Here is a 14,557-nt window from a genome sequence, read left to right as displayed (position 1 = left end):
ACTGCGCCAAGTAACTTTGCTATGTAGAAAGTAATTTTACTCACGGCTTTTTCATCGCTCCGGCGATCGTAATGTGATTGACAGGAAATGGGTGTTACTGGGCGGAAACACGGCGTTTCAGGGGCGTGTGGCTGAAAACGCTACCGTTTCCGGAAAAAACGCAGGAGTGGCCGGAGAAACGGTGGGAGTGCCTGGGCGAACGCTGGGTGTGTTTGTGACGTCAACCAGGAACGACAAGCACTGAACTGATCGCACAGGCAGAGTAAGTCTGAAGCTACTCCAAAACTGCTACGAGGTTTGTGATCGCAATATTGCGATTACTTCGGTCGCACTTTTAAGAAGCTAAGATACACTCCCAGTAGGCGGCGGCTTAGCGTGTGTAACTCTGCTACATTCGCATTGCGACCGATCAACTCGGAATGAGGGCCAATGTTTCTTTTACATCATGTGGACAGTTGGGTGCATGTGTATCATTTACCTGGAAAAGAGATGGCAACAGAATGCACTATGGGAAGAAGGCATGACAGCAGAGGCAGTGTGATTCTCTGGGCAATATTATGCTGGGAATCTTTGGATCCCGGCTTTCACGTGACTGTTACTTTGACACTTATCACCTATTTCAATATTGTTGCAGACCAAGTACACCTCTTCATGGCAACAATATACCCTGAAGGCAGTGGCATCTTTCAGCATGATTGTCACGATCCAGGTAATTAGTCACCACTTCTTACCTTCTAAGTGCCTCCTGAGACTGGCCCAGTGCTCCAAGCCTGAGTTCCACCTGCGTGCAGCGTGCTGTACAACATGGCCTCACTCTCCCCTCAGTGATCCCAGCAGCGCTATCATGGCAACTACACAGCAAGTTCCTCCTGTCACAGTGAATGGCATCTCTTGCCCTCCACGGCCTCTGCCGCCATTACTACAGATTCCCACATGTTAAGTTCAAACAGACTTTCCCTCCAGAATCAAACATGGGCGCAGCCATGTTTGGATTCATCACATGATACCTTAAAGCCTTTCCGCTGCACTCTGGACTCTGCCTAATTGCTCAGCCAATACCTGCTTCAAGCTGGTATAAATATCCTGCATCAAGGCTTCCTAATCGTCAGTGCTTTGGTTGTCTATCCTAGTGATGTGGATGTTCCAGCTTGTGCTTCCAGGTATTCCAGCTCCTGTGACCTTGCTCCACTTAAAGACACCCCGCACCAGTTACCATCCTGCGGTGCTGCATGACTCTAGCAGTGTTCCTACATTGCTTCCTGTGATCTGCAGTGATCTATCAATTTTCAGCGTTGTTCCAGTATCGCTTCCAGATTCCAGCGGTGTTCCAGTATCACTCTTAGCTCTCATTGCTTACCAACATCGTTTTCCGTGATCTACAGTTACTTCATCATCGGCTTCCAGCTTCGAGCGTTGTTCCATTCTCGCTTCCAGCTTCCAGCGGTGTCCTGTATCACTTACAGTATCACTCTCCATCTCCTGGGGTGTTCCAGCATAGATCCGCTCATCATCTACCACACAACATCAAACCACAGTTCACTATCGATACGCGTCGGAATGACCCCCTCTATCTACAGTGGTGAGTTCAATACACCTCCTGTCTGCTCCGGTACCATCCAGCATCCCCGGCAGTTCTTCTAAGCTCCCTTCTACTTCTGTGCATCTGAACCAACTCCAGCTTCCATAGTGTCATCTGCTGGGCAGTACCATCTCGTTCCCTCACACAGTGGTTAGCTGTGGCCAATGGACTTACCTTCTCTGGGTCTTGCAAGGACTTTGTCTCATCTCATCCTGCATAGACACAGTACCCATTTAACACTGTGCTCCTGGGAACTGTACTGCTATCTTACCCTGCACATCTATTGTTGAAGTTATTTGAACTGCCAACCAAGGTGTCTAAACTGTGTGTTCAATAAACAGACTTTGTTTTATATACTCCGTTGTAGTCACGCCTTCGGGAAAATGGTGCTTAACCTCCTGAATATCCAAGAACCCTATTCATCCTCCACGGTTCACATACACATTAGCCACTATGTCTGAGGCTTACCTAGGTCAGCCTCAGCCCTCAGTTGTGACAGTAAGAACTAACCTAATGAATCCGGCTGGAGACCAGGCCCAAGCTACCAGCCCGGTGCAACAACTTACAGTCCGCTTAGACCACCAAGAGGCTGCATTGTGATTTGCTGTCTCCAGGACCTCTCCTCCCGGCTGGATGGAATTCAAGCAACCCTCCTGGTTCAGGGGCATCCAGTGTACCGACTGCAGTACTTCAGGTGGTAAACCCACCCACTATTCCCATCTATGCGCCTCGTCTCCATTTGCCAAGTGCGATGGTTCCCTAAACCCTGTTGGGGTTTCCTGAATCATTGTGAAATACCCTTTGAGTTACAGCCTGGCAGTTTCCCAACTGACCGCACCAAAGTTGCCTACATCATTTCCCTCCTCAGTGGCTCCGCCCTGGATTGGGCATCACCTTTGTGGGAGAAGTAAAAGAATTGTACTGGCGCTGGTTAGTGTTTCTCCAATAATAATAAACAATCGTGGATTGATAGAAATAAATGAACAATTTATTTACTAGACAATAAATAGAGAAATACTCTCATTAAAAAAAAAAAATCCGGGCATATTAGACTGAGAACAAAAATGAAAAGCAGCTGCTGGTGTGTATCCAAATGGGATCCCGAACTCAAAGGATAAAGTTCCCTGGGGAATAATGTTGTTAAATACAGCTGGTGTTACCCATGGCGATGGAGGCTTCCAGGTGCTTGAAAATTAACAGCAGGCAAGCTGTGATGATTGTGCAAAGGCTGGGTCTCTCCAATCAAAGCTATAATAATGCAGTCCCTCAGAGAAAGTTCCAAAGGCAAGGAATAAATATTAAAAGTCCATATCCGGATCCTCATGTAATGGAGCACATTTGGTGATGGCAGCTTAACACTTAACGCGTTTCCCTAGGCACGGTCGCCTAGCTTCATCAGAAGTAAAACTCAGTCTGAATGTGGGATCTATTTAAACCCCTTTAACGACCTGATGCCCATCAGGTGTGACAAAGACATTAAATTCAATCATCCACAATCTTAATAAAAACATCACTTTATATAGTGAATATATATTAAAAAGTACTTAGAAATAATAATTAGGAGGCAAACCTACGTAAAAATTAAAGGAAAAGCAACTTTATTCCTTAAATAGAGCTGATTCATTCAAACAGTATAGGGGGTCAGAGGTCAAAGTGATCACATGACTCTCCTACAGAGTGAAATGGATAACCTATATTATTCCTTATCCTCCCTGTGGTTATACGATCTTTATCACTGCATGGACAGGATATAGCAAAATCTAATGAAAGCCCAAAGTAAAGCAGTGTAAATACCTCTATGCTATGTAATGTGATTGTACCTGTCAGCGGGACCACGGAGAACTCTAAGCGTGATTCTTCCGGGTCACGTGGATGGAATACGTTAAGCTCCACCAATGGGGAACAGATGTAAAGAAGTTATCAGTTGCTAAGTAACTGGTATGGGACACTGCGTGGTGCGCGATGACATAGGCCCCGTGTATCACGTGACCGGGAACATAGAGGGCCGCAGAAGGACTCTGTATATAAAAAGAATACTTAGTGAGCAGTGTCCCTTCCTGTTCCAAGACATGTCTTCAAAAGGTGCTTCCAGCTCGTACTTCTACTTCCAAGTCTCCAGATTTCCGCCTCCACAATACCAAGAATTCACTGATGTCTTCAGAAAGTCCTCTGCAGATATTCTTTCTCCTCATAGAGAGTGGGACTGTCCTATCGATCTCATTCCAAGGAAGACTCCTCCTAGGGGATGCACCTATCCTCTGTTGCTTCCAGAGACCCACACCATAAAGGAATACATTAAAGAAAACCTAGGTAAAGGTTTCATCCAGCCTTCCTCTTCTCCAGCTGGCGCAGGCTTCTACTTTGTGAAAAAGAAAGACGGTGGTATGCGACCATGTATTGATTATCATGGGCTTAACAACATCACAGTGAAAAACCAATATCCTTTGCCTCTTATCACCGAGCTATTTGATCGTGTCAGTGGACCCACAATCTTTTCCAAGTTAGACCTGAGGGGTGCATACAATCTCATCCGTATCCGAAAAAGGTGACGAGTGGAAGACCGCGTTCAACACCCGTGACGGACACTATGAGTACCTCATCATGCCTTTCGGGCTCAGTAACGCTCCAGCGGTGTTTCAACATTTCGTGAACTCAATTTTCCGAGACATCCTCTACTGACATGTTGTGGTCTACCTCAATGATATTCTCATCTTCGCCAATGATCTGAAGGAACATCGTTACTGGGTTAAGGAAGTTCTGTCTCGTCTCCGTGCCAATCATCTCTATTGCAAATTAGAGAAGTGTGTCTTTGAGGTCAAGCCAATTCCGTTTCTAGGATACATCATGTCCGGTTCCGGATTAGAGATGGACCCTGAGAAACTCCAGGCTATCTGCGATTGGCCTATACCCACAACACTCAAAGGTGTTCAAAGATTCCTGGGTTTCGCCAATTATTACAGGAGGTTAATTTGAGGATTCTCTACTATTGTGGCATCAATCACCATTCTCACACGGATAGGTGCCATTCCCTCCAAGTGGTCGAAAGAGGCTACCCAAGCCTTACATCTTCTTAAACAAAAATTTGTCTCCGCTCCAGTCCTGAAACAACCTGATACCAGCTTGCCCTTCACCCTGGAGGTGGATGCCTCATCAGTAGGGGTTGGTGCAGTCTTATCTCAAAGAGCCAATGATGGCCACTTACATCTCTTTGGCTTCTTCTCACAGAAATTCTCTCCAGCTGAGCACAACTACGCCATCGGTAACTTCTAGCCATCAAGCTCGCTCTCGAAGAATGGAGGTATATACTGGAGGGAGCCTCTCATACTATCACCATCATGACAGACAACAAGAATCTCCTGTACCTAAAAGCTGCTAAATGCCTCAATCCTTGTCAAGATGGGCACTCTTCTTTTCCAGGTTCGACTTTAAACTCTTGTTTTGTCCAGGGTCACAGAATCGTAAGGCTTATGCTCTTTCCCGCTCCTGGGAGCAAGAAAATTAGTCTGAATCCACTTGTGAGCATCCCGTTATCGACCCAGTAGCATTCTCCGCCATGGGAGTGGACTCTATACCTCCACCAGGGAAAAGCCTCGTACAACCGGCTCTCAGAAAGAAGCTCTTCTCGCTTCTCCGGACATGCGGGTATTCAGAAAACCTTTGAATTCGTTTTCAGATCATACTGGTGGCCGACCCTAAAGAAAGACATTACAGAATTTATTGCATCCTGCCCCAAATGTGCCCAGCACAAGATGCCATGCCAGTTGCCCGCTGGACAACTGGTGCCTCTGTCAATCCCTCACCGTCCATGGCTGGCTTAGGTCTTCATTCAAGAGATATTAAAATTACACAGTCTCTCTGAAGAAATTATCTCCGATAGAGGAGTCCAGTTTGTATCCAAATTCTGGCAAAGTTTGTGTTCAGCTCTCCAAGTCAAGTTAAAGTTTTCTACTGCCTATCACCCCCAAAGTAATGGGCAGTCTGAAATGGTGAATCAGGACTTGGAGGCCTTCCTCCAAATTTATGTATCCTCTTCTCAAGACAACTGGATTCATCTTCTTCCATGGGCCGAATTTTGTCACAACAACCAGTATCATTCTTCATCTTCTTCCACGCCATTCTTTACCAACTACAGGTTCCTGAGTTTCAGCCGCTTCCAGCAACATCAGTACCAGCAGCTGATCTCACCCTTTATCGGTTTTCCCAAAACTGGAAGAATATCCGGGCAGCTCTCCTAAAAGCTTCCTTGAGGTACAAGAGGTTTGCGGACAAGAAGCATAAGGCAATTCCTGCCCTCAAACCAGGGGATCGTGTTTGGCTGTCCACCAAAAATCTAAGCCTGAAGGTTCCAAGTATGAAGTTTGCTCCTTGTTATATCGGGCCCTTCCAGATCGAACAAGTCGTAAATCCTCTCACCTATAGACTCAAGTTGCCTCCATTCCTTAAAATTCCTAGGACATTTCATATCTCTCTCCTCAAGCCGGTGGTCCTGAATCGTTTTCACTCAACTCTTCCTCCAGCCCCAAGACTCAACATGGAGTCGAGTACGATGTCGCCAAGATTCTGGACTCATGCTTTCGGTATGGTCACCTCCAATACCTGATCGATTGGAAAGGCTACGGGCCTAAAGAACGCTCCTGGACAAATGCATTGGATGTCCATGCTCCCAAGTTGATCCAGGCTGTCCATGCCAGGTTTCCAAGTAAGCATAAGAGGTGTCCTGGGGCCACCCCTAAAGGGGGGGGGGGTTGCTGTCATGATCCAGGTAATTAGTCACCACTTCTTACCTTCTAAGTGCCTCCTGAGACTGGCCCAGCACTCAAAGACTGGATTTCACCTGCACTGTCTCCACAATATCGCCTCAGTCTCCCCTCAGTGATCCCAGCAGCATTGTCATGGCAACTACACAGCAAGTTCATCCTGTCACAGTGAATGGCATCTCTTGCCCTCCGTGGCCTCCGCTGCCATTACTACAGGTGTTAGGTTCAGACTTTGCCTCCAGAAGCAAACATGGGCGCAGCCATGTTTGGATTCATCACATGATACCTTACAGCCTATCCGCTGCACTCTGGACTCTGCCTAATTACTCAGCCAATACCTGCTTCACAGCTGGTATAAATATCCTGCATCAAGGCTGTCTAATCGTCAGTGCTTTGGTTGTCTATCCTAGTGATACATGTCTCTCCTGTTTGTGGCTGTTCCATATTGTGCTTCCAGGTATTCCAGCTCCTGTGACCTTGCTCCACTTAAAGACACCCCGCACCAGTTACCATCCTGCGGTGATGCCTGACTCCAGCAGCGTTCCTACATTGCTTCCTGTGATCTGCAGTGATCTATCACAGGCTTCCAGCTTTCAGCATTGTTCCAGTATCGCTTTCGGCTTCCAGTGGTGTTCCTGAGTCACTTCCAGCTCTCAGCTGTGTCCAGTATCACTTCCAGTATCACTCTCCATCTCCTGCGGTGTTCCAGCATCGATCCGCACATCATCTACCACACAACATCGAACCACAGTTCACCATCGATACTCACCATCGGACTCTATCTACAGTGGAGAGTTCAATACACCTTCTGTCTTATCCGGTTCCATCCAGCATCTCCGGTAGTTCTTCTAAGTTCCCTTCTACTTCTGTGCATCTGAACCAACTCCAGCTTCCAGAGTGTCATCTGCTGAGCAGTACCAGCTCGTTCCCTTATATAGTGTTTAGCTGTGCCCAAAGGTCTTGTAAGGACTTTGTCTCATCTCATCCTACATAGCCACAGTACCCATTTACCACTGTGTTCCTAGGAACTGTACTGCTATCTTACCCTGCACATATATTGTTAAAGTTATTTGAACTGCCAAGGTGTCTAAACTGTGTGTTCAATAAACAGACTTTGTTTTATACACTCCATTGTTGTGGTCAAGCCTTCAGGTACATGGTGCTTAACCTCCTGCATGTCCAAGAATCCTATTCAACCTCCACGGTTCACATACATATCAGCCCCTACGTCTGAGGCTTCCCTAGGTCAGCCTCAGCCCTCGGTTGTGACAATGATATTACACTGTGCCACACAGCAAGAATGATTCAGGAATGGATTAAGGAACATTACACATAGTTCAAGTTGTTGACTTGGCCTCCAGTTTCCAAAGATCTCAATCCAATCGAGCATCTTTGGGATGTGCTGGAAAAACAAATCCAAGCCATGGAGGCCCCACCTCACAACTTACAGGACTTAAAGTAACTGTTGCCAACTTCTTGGGGCCAGATACTACAAGTCACCTTCAGAGGTTTTGTGGAGTCCATACTTCAATGGGTCAGAGCTGTTTTGCCAGCACATGAGCGGACCCTACACAATGGCCCTCATTCCGAGTTGTTCGCTCGCAAGCTGCTTTTAGCAGCTTTGCACACGCTAAGCCGCCGCCTACTGGGAGTGAAACTTAGCATAGTAAAATTGCGAACGAAAGATTAGCAGAATTGCGAATAGACACTTCTTAGCAGTTTCTGAGTAGCTCCACACTTACTCGGCAACTGCGATCAGTTCAGTCAGTTTCGTTCCTGGTTTGACGTCACAAACACTCCCAGCGTTCGCCCAGACACTCCCCCGTTTCTTCACACACTCCCGCGTTTTTCCCAGAAACGGCAGCGTTTTTTCACACACACCCATAAAACGGCCAGTTTCCGCCCAGAAACACCCACTTCCTGTCAATCACATTACGATCACCAGAACGAAGAAAAAACCTTGTAATGCCGTGAGTAAAATTCCTAACTGCATAGCAAATTTACTTGGCGCAGTCGCAGTGCGAACATTGCGCATGCGCAATTAGCGGAAAATCGCTGCGATGCGAAGAAAATTACCGAGCGAACAATTCAGAATGACCACCAATATTAGTTATATTTAGGGTGCCAGAGAAGTCAATAGTATATAGTACTGTATAAAGATGCATGGCACTCCAACGGGTTGCAGTCAATATACTGGTTGTCGAGATCGCGGCGTTCAGGAGACAGATGCTGGAATCCCGACAGCCAGACAAATACCGATGCCTGAAATTCCAACAAATGTGGGGTATTCCCAATCGGTTGGTGGGTCCATGCTACCAACTGAGTGGGAACAGAACCTGTGGTGAGCAAAGCAAGCCACCAAGCCAAATGTGTGGTGAGTGCAGCAAACCCACGAGGGGCTTTGCTGCCTTGCTGCCAGGATTCTGGCAGATGGGATGCTGCTCTCGATATAGTGACAGCCGGCATCCCGTCTGATGGGATATTATATGTATCCCACTCCAACATTTGTAGAAAAATGTGTTTATTAGACTTAAATCATAGCCAAAGACAACAACACCGTTTTGGGCATGGCGTTGCCCATTATCAAGCAATTTTAGAAGTGAATGCAAATGGTTTAATGAGGTTACAGGGTGGCCAAATTGGAGCTGCATTAATTAGTGAGTTCAAAGATGCAGTTAAGCACTGACCAACACTGCATAGAAGAATACACCACAAAATTAGATATTTAAAAATAGTAAGATGAACATACAGTACATCTTGAATTGGAAAGTAAAGTGAATTTGCGTGAGGTAAAATAATCATCAGGGATTTATGTTTGTTAGAAAAGCCAAAAAGCAAGCAACTGGATAAATCCATGTGGCACTGCTGGTGGGGCAGATGTAATGTGCAGAGAGATTTAGGACCTTATTTAGTAAGGATTGCAGATTCTGCTTTTTACTAGAATCTGCAATCCTTTCAATCACATGCTGGGGGTCGCCCATCGCAGGGCAAGGTCGCCCAGCATGCTACCCACTGCGATCATGCTCTAATTGCGATCACACCACAATTAGAGCATGGTCGCAGTTATTATTTTAATCTGAGTGACTGTGAGTGACAACACACAGCCGCCCCAAAAACACGGCCAACACACCCCTGTTTCCCCAGCACCCTGTTTCCCCTATCAGGCAGAAGCATTCACAGTTAATGTGGCCCGACCATAAAGCAGGGTGTGTCACTGAAATTGTGGTTGCATCGCATTTGCAATGCTACATGAACTAGGCCCTTAGATTTGTGTAGGGTGTGTTCAAACTGAAATCTTATAGGCCCTACACACTGGCCGATTTTCTGAAAGATATGAACGATCTCGTTCATAAATGAACGAGAACTTGTTCATATCTTTCAGTGTGGAGACTCCAGCGATGAACGATGCGCGTCCCCGCGCTCGTTCATCGCTGGTCTCCCGTCGGCTGTGCATGCAGGCCAATATGGACGATCTCGTCCACATTTGCCTGCACTTCAATGCAGCCGCGTGACGGGGGGAGTGAAGAAACTTCACTCCCCCCGTCACTGCCCCCCCGCCGCCGGGTCGCTCGTCGGCCGTATCGGCCATCGGGCACCTCGGCGGCACATCGTGATATGTGTAAGGCCCTTTAATTGCAGTGTAAAAATGAAGCTGTCTAACATTTTTAGCCTACATGCAAAAACAGTCAGTATCACCAGTCACAAACATGGTTTGTTCCAGATACAAAGTTACTTGATCTTTTTTGTATTGCTTACAAACATGAATCAGGCCCATGGTGTAGGGTAGTTTAATTGTCACATATAACAAAATGGTAGGACAATTTAAATAAGTAAACAGGAAATGCACTCTAATCAAAGAGGACAAATCTATATGTAACCACATATACAGTATATTATGGCACACTACCCTAGATTGTATCCTCAGTGTGCACTCTTTGTACTGTATATATCTGAATTGGGCCACTGCATATAGTTTCTGACTATAGGATAGACTCAGTCTGTGAAAATTCGCGAAAAAAGGGAACAAAATATTTCCTATCTGAAATTATTGCCAGAATAGGCAACATACAGTGGCGTAACTTCCACCCCCGCAGCCACTGCGGAGGCTTGGAGGCGCAGGGCTGTGGGGGCGCCGCCACTGATTGTTGCTGTGAGTTCGGGAAGTAGCTGGAGGGCACAGCACACGCCTCTCCTGTGTCCCTCCTGGGTCTCCGGAGCCGCCATGTCTGTCAAATGAAGTTCCGGTTCGTGATCCAATCAGAGCTTGCGGAACGGCAGCCACTCAGGAGCTGCAGCTGCAGGTCCACGAGCTCTGATTGGCTCATGAACTGGCACTTCATTTGGCAGACACGCTGCTGGAGACACAAGAGAGGCACGCGCTATGCCTTCCGGCTCCTTCCCGGACTCAGAGACTACCCTCCTTCCCGGACAGCACAGCAGCGGGTGGTGAGTGTGTACCTGGCACTGGGGGGGGGGCATATTTGGCGCTGGGGGCATATGTATAGCTGGCACTGGGGGGGCATATGGGGCACTGGGGGAATGTGTATCTGTTACTGTGGGCATATGTGTATCTGGTACTGTGGGGGCATATGTGTCACTGGGGGCATATGTGTTTCTGGCACTATGGGGGCATAATTTTATCTGGCACTGTGGGGGAATATCTGGCACTGGGGGTATATGTGGCACTGGGAGCACAGCCCTAGCAGCAAGCATTACCCCCTGGTAACAAGCACAACACCCAGCTCATGAAATCCCTGGCAACAAACATTACCCCCTAGCAATGAGCATGAAACCCCTGGCAATGAATATTACCCCCTGGCAATGAGCTTGACACCCAGCACATGACACCCCTGGCAACAAGCATAACACCTAGTGCATGAAACCCCTGGCAACGAGCATGACACCCTGAGCATGAAAACCCCTGGCACCGTGCATGGAACCAAGAGCATGAAACCCCTGGCAATGAGCAGGTAATTAGAAGCCTTACTGTAGGGCTTAATGTGTAATGGGCATTGCGGTGTGTGGCATAATATATCATGGACATTGCGATGTGTGTCATAATGTGTCACAGGCATTACAGTGTGTGGTATACTATAACACGGGCATTGTGGTATGTGGTATAATGTCTCGGGCATTGCAGTGTGTGGCATAATGTATAACGGGCATTGTGGTGTGTGGCATAAGGTATAAAGGGCATTGCGGTATGTGTCACAGGCATTACGGTGAGTGGTATACTATATCACAGGCATTGTGGTGTGTGGTATAATGTCTCAGGGGTATTGCAGTGTGTGGCATAATGTATAATGGGAATTGCAATGCGTGGCATAATGTGTCACAGGCATTACGGTGTGTGGCATAATGTGTCAGGGGCATTACGGTGTGTGGCATATTGTGTAATGGGCGTTATTGTGTGTGGCATAATGTCTAAGGGCCATTGCAGTATGTGGCATAATGTATACTGGGCATTACTATAAGGAGGAAAATTACAAATAATGTAAGAGGCATGAATCAGGATAATTTTTTCCTGTGGTGGCCAATGTCTGAGCGTGCAGGTTGAAAAACTGGGGTATAAGGTAGTCTTTTCCTGCAATGCCACGCCCCTTTATGCAAAGCCACACCCATTTCAGCAAGACCACACCCCCTTTTTGTGGCGCATGCCAATTCATCACTTTACTAGTGGCAATTATGGGGGGGGGGGGGTAGAGAATGTTTTGGCTTGGGGGAGAAAAATTTCTGGTTATGCCACTGGCAACATGTAACACGGAATAAATACGAAATAGCAGCAGTCGGGATGCCGGCGGTCACATGACCGACAGCGGCATCCCGACTGTGAAGATACCAACATTGGAAGGTGTTAGTATTTCTACCTCCCTGTCCCCTACCCTAACCCTTGGGGTGGCGGGGGGGTATGGCTAACCCTTGCAGAAAAAATTATTGCACAAATGCGCTGCCTCTGATGTAAATGCAGCCCACTAATAAACAAAGGAACCTTCACAAAAATTCCGAAATAGCATAGAAATAATATGACAAATGAGAGCAAAAACATAATTTAATTATATTAAAAATGGAGAGGATCTAAAGGAACCACTTTAGCTCGAAGTCTCCATTAAGTCCTCCCGGGGTCAAGGTTTTCAACATATAGATCCACCTCATTTCCGCCTTTGCAAGTCTGGTCTCCACATCTTTATCTCTCCAAGATGGGACAATCCACTGTATGCCCCAAAAGGCTTTAATGGCGGCTGGGTTAGAGTTGTGAACCTTTTTGAAATGTGCAGAAACAGTATTAGAAAGGGTTTGGACAGCCATACTGTCTCTCCATTTTTAATATAATATTTATTCTTTACCATTACCGTTTTATCACTCCTGTTTTTGCTCTCATTTGTCATATACAATTTCAGTGCTGCTACTTCCCTTTATATATAGATGTACCCTTCTTACATATAAATGTTATTTATATATATAAATATAATTTTTTATATGTAAATATAATGTTTTAAATATATGTTTCGTTTTATATGTATATACCTGATTTTTATTTTTTTCTTTCTATTTTATGATGGACATTAAATGGACTTGTGCTTCCCACAATGTTGTTGGACTACTAAGCTTTTATGCCTCCATTATGAACATTATTCAATGTGGAACTTTGTTTTTGGGATCTCCGTTTGCGGGAACCCGCACGTGGAACGCATAATGAACTTCCGGAAATTGACGCTGGAACGCAATCTACTTCCGTTTCCGGTCATATGACTTCCGGTCACAGGCGGCGATCGGCGGTTTCGGCGGGAGGATGGCCCACACATGGGCCTCATCATATCATTATGTGATAGGTATAAATATGTCAGCTAGTGTCACCCACCACCATGCTTCTGAGGAAGGACCAAAAGTGTCCGAAACGGGTAAAGCAGGTGGTGACAGCCTCTTTCTGGATCGTGGGTGGACTGACCTCGGTGCTTCGAATTTCCTTGCACTGTTGCGGTGTCTGAGACCTCCAGTGTTTTCCCTTGTGCCATCTTGGGAGGGTAATTGGAAGACGGTAGATGCCAGTACCCCTTTCTATCCACTTTGAGTGGTTACATGCTTGTTTATTTGTGAATATTGTGAGTGTTCTGTGTTAAATAAATTCTCTGTCCCTGTGAAATTGATCTGCACTATGACCTCTTCTTCTTTATCGAGAGAAAGAAGTAACTCACATCATTGAGTCTGTGTGGACAAGGGATTTTAGAACACTGAATCCACAAAATCAGGATTTCATTCTTTTCATAAGGACACTTATGTAAGGATTCATTTATGGTGTTTGCGCCTACTTTAAACTTTTCTGTCTAGGGTATGGCTAACCCCCCAGGGGTGTCAGCTAAGGCTAACCCTGTGGGGTGGCTAGGGCTACCCACCTCTCCGTTGCCCTAAACACCCCAACCCCTGGCCCTAACCTTGAACCCCGATACTCACTTTCGGCATCCTGGCTATCGGTGATCTGTCACAGGTCTCCTGAGTGTTGTTGGGATTCCGGCATTGGTCATATGACCGTCAGCATTCCAACAGCTGGGATTCTAAACGCATCCCTGTAAAACATATAAGCGATTAAAGACAAGAGGAGAAGAAATAAAGTAAAAGCAGTGTAACAAAGGGGAGAGGTGTCTAGAGGGGATCGGTATGACCCTTGCGGGCAAGGTGGCTCGCTGCACTCACCACAGGTTCTATTCTCCCTCTATGGGTGTCGTGGACACCCACAGAGGGAAAACAGCCTGTGTCGCTGGTATTCCGGCGGCAGCATTTCACAGCTAGTCAGAATCCCGGCATCAGCATTGTGACCGCCGGGTTCCCGACTAGCGATATTTTAACCGCTTCCCGTCTATAGGAACCAGGCAATTAAAAAGTTCATGTTATAATGAGGACATTATCAGCACAATTGTACAGTAGCATTCAAAAGTCAATACCTTAGAGAAAGCAAGAGAGGTTATTAATTCCAGATGGACTGATTGTTTTCACTTTGAAACTCCAGTATGCTCCCTGTCTAAGTAACAGGTTGGATCTGTCACCTCCAAGGGAAAGTGCTGGAATGTGTTCTATGACCATATGTTTCAGTGAGTGGATATGGTGGTTTAAGTTTGCAAAATGGTCAGGAACAATCCCACGGCAATGGCCTTCTTGATAGCTTAGTGATATAGGGCAATCTGCTCCTGTAGAGTGTGTTCAGTCTTGCCAACATAAGGTGAGTTAC

Source organism: Pseudophryne corroboree, chromosome 6, assembly GCF_028390025.1.
Source record: "Pseudophryne corroboree isolate aPseCor3 chromosome 6, aPseCor3.hap2, whole genome shotgun sequence".
NCBI lineage: Eukaryota > Metazoa > Chordata > Amphibia > Anura > Myobatrachidae > Pseudophryne > Pseudophryne corroboree.
The sequence above is the reverse complement of the archived record's forward strand: the minus strand, read 5'-3'. Positions refer to the sequence as shown.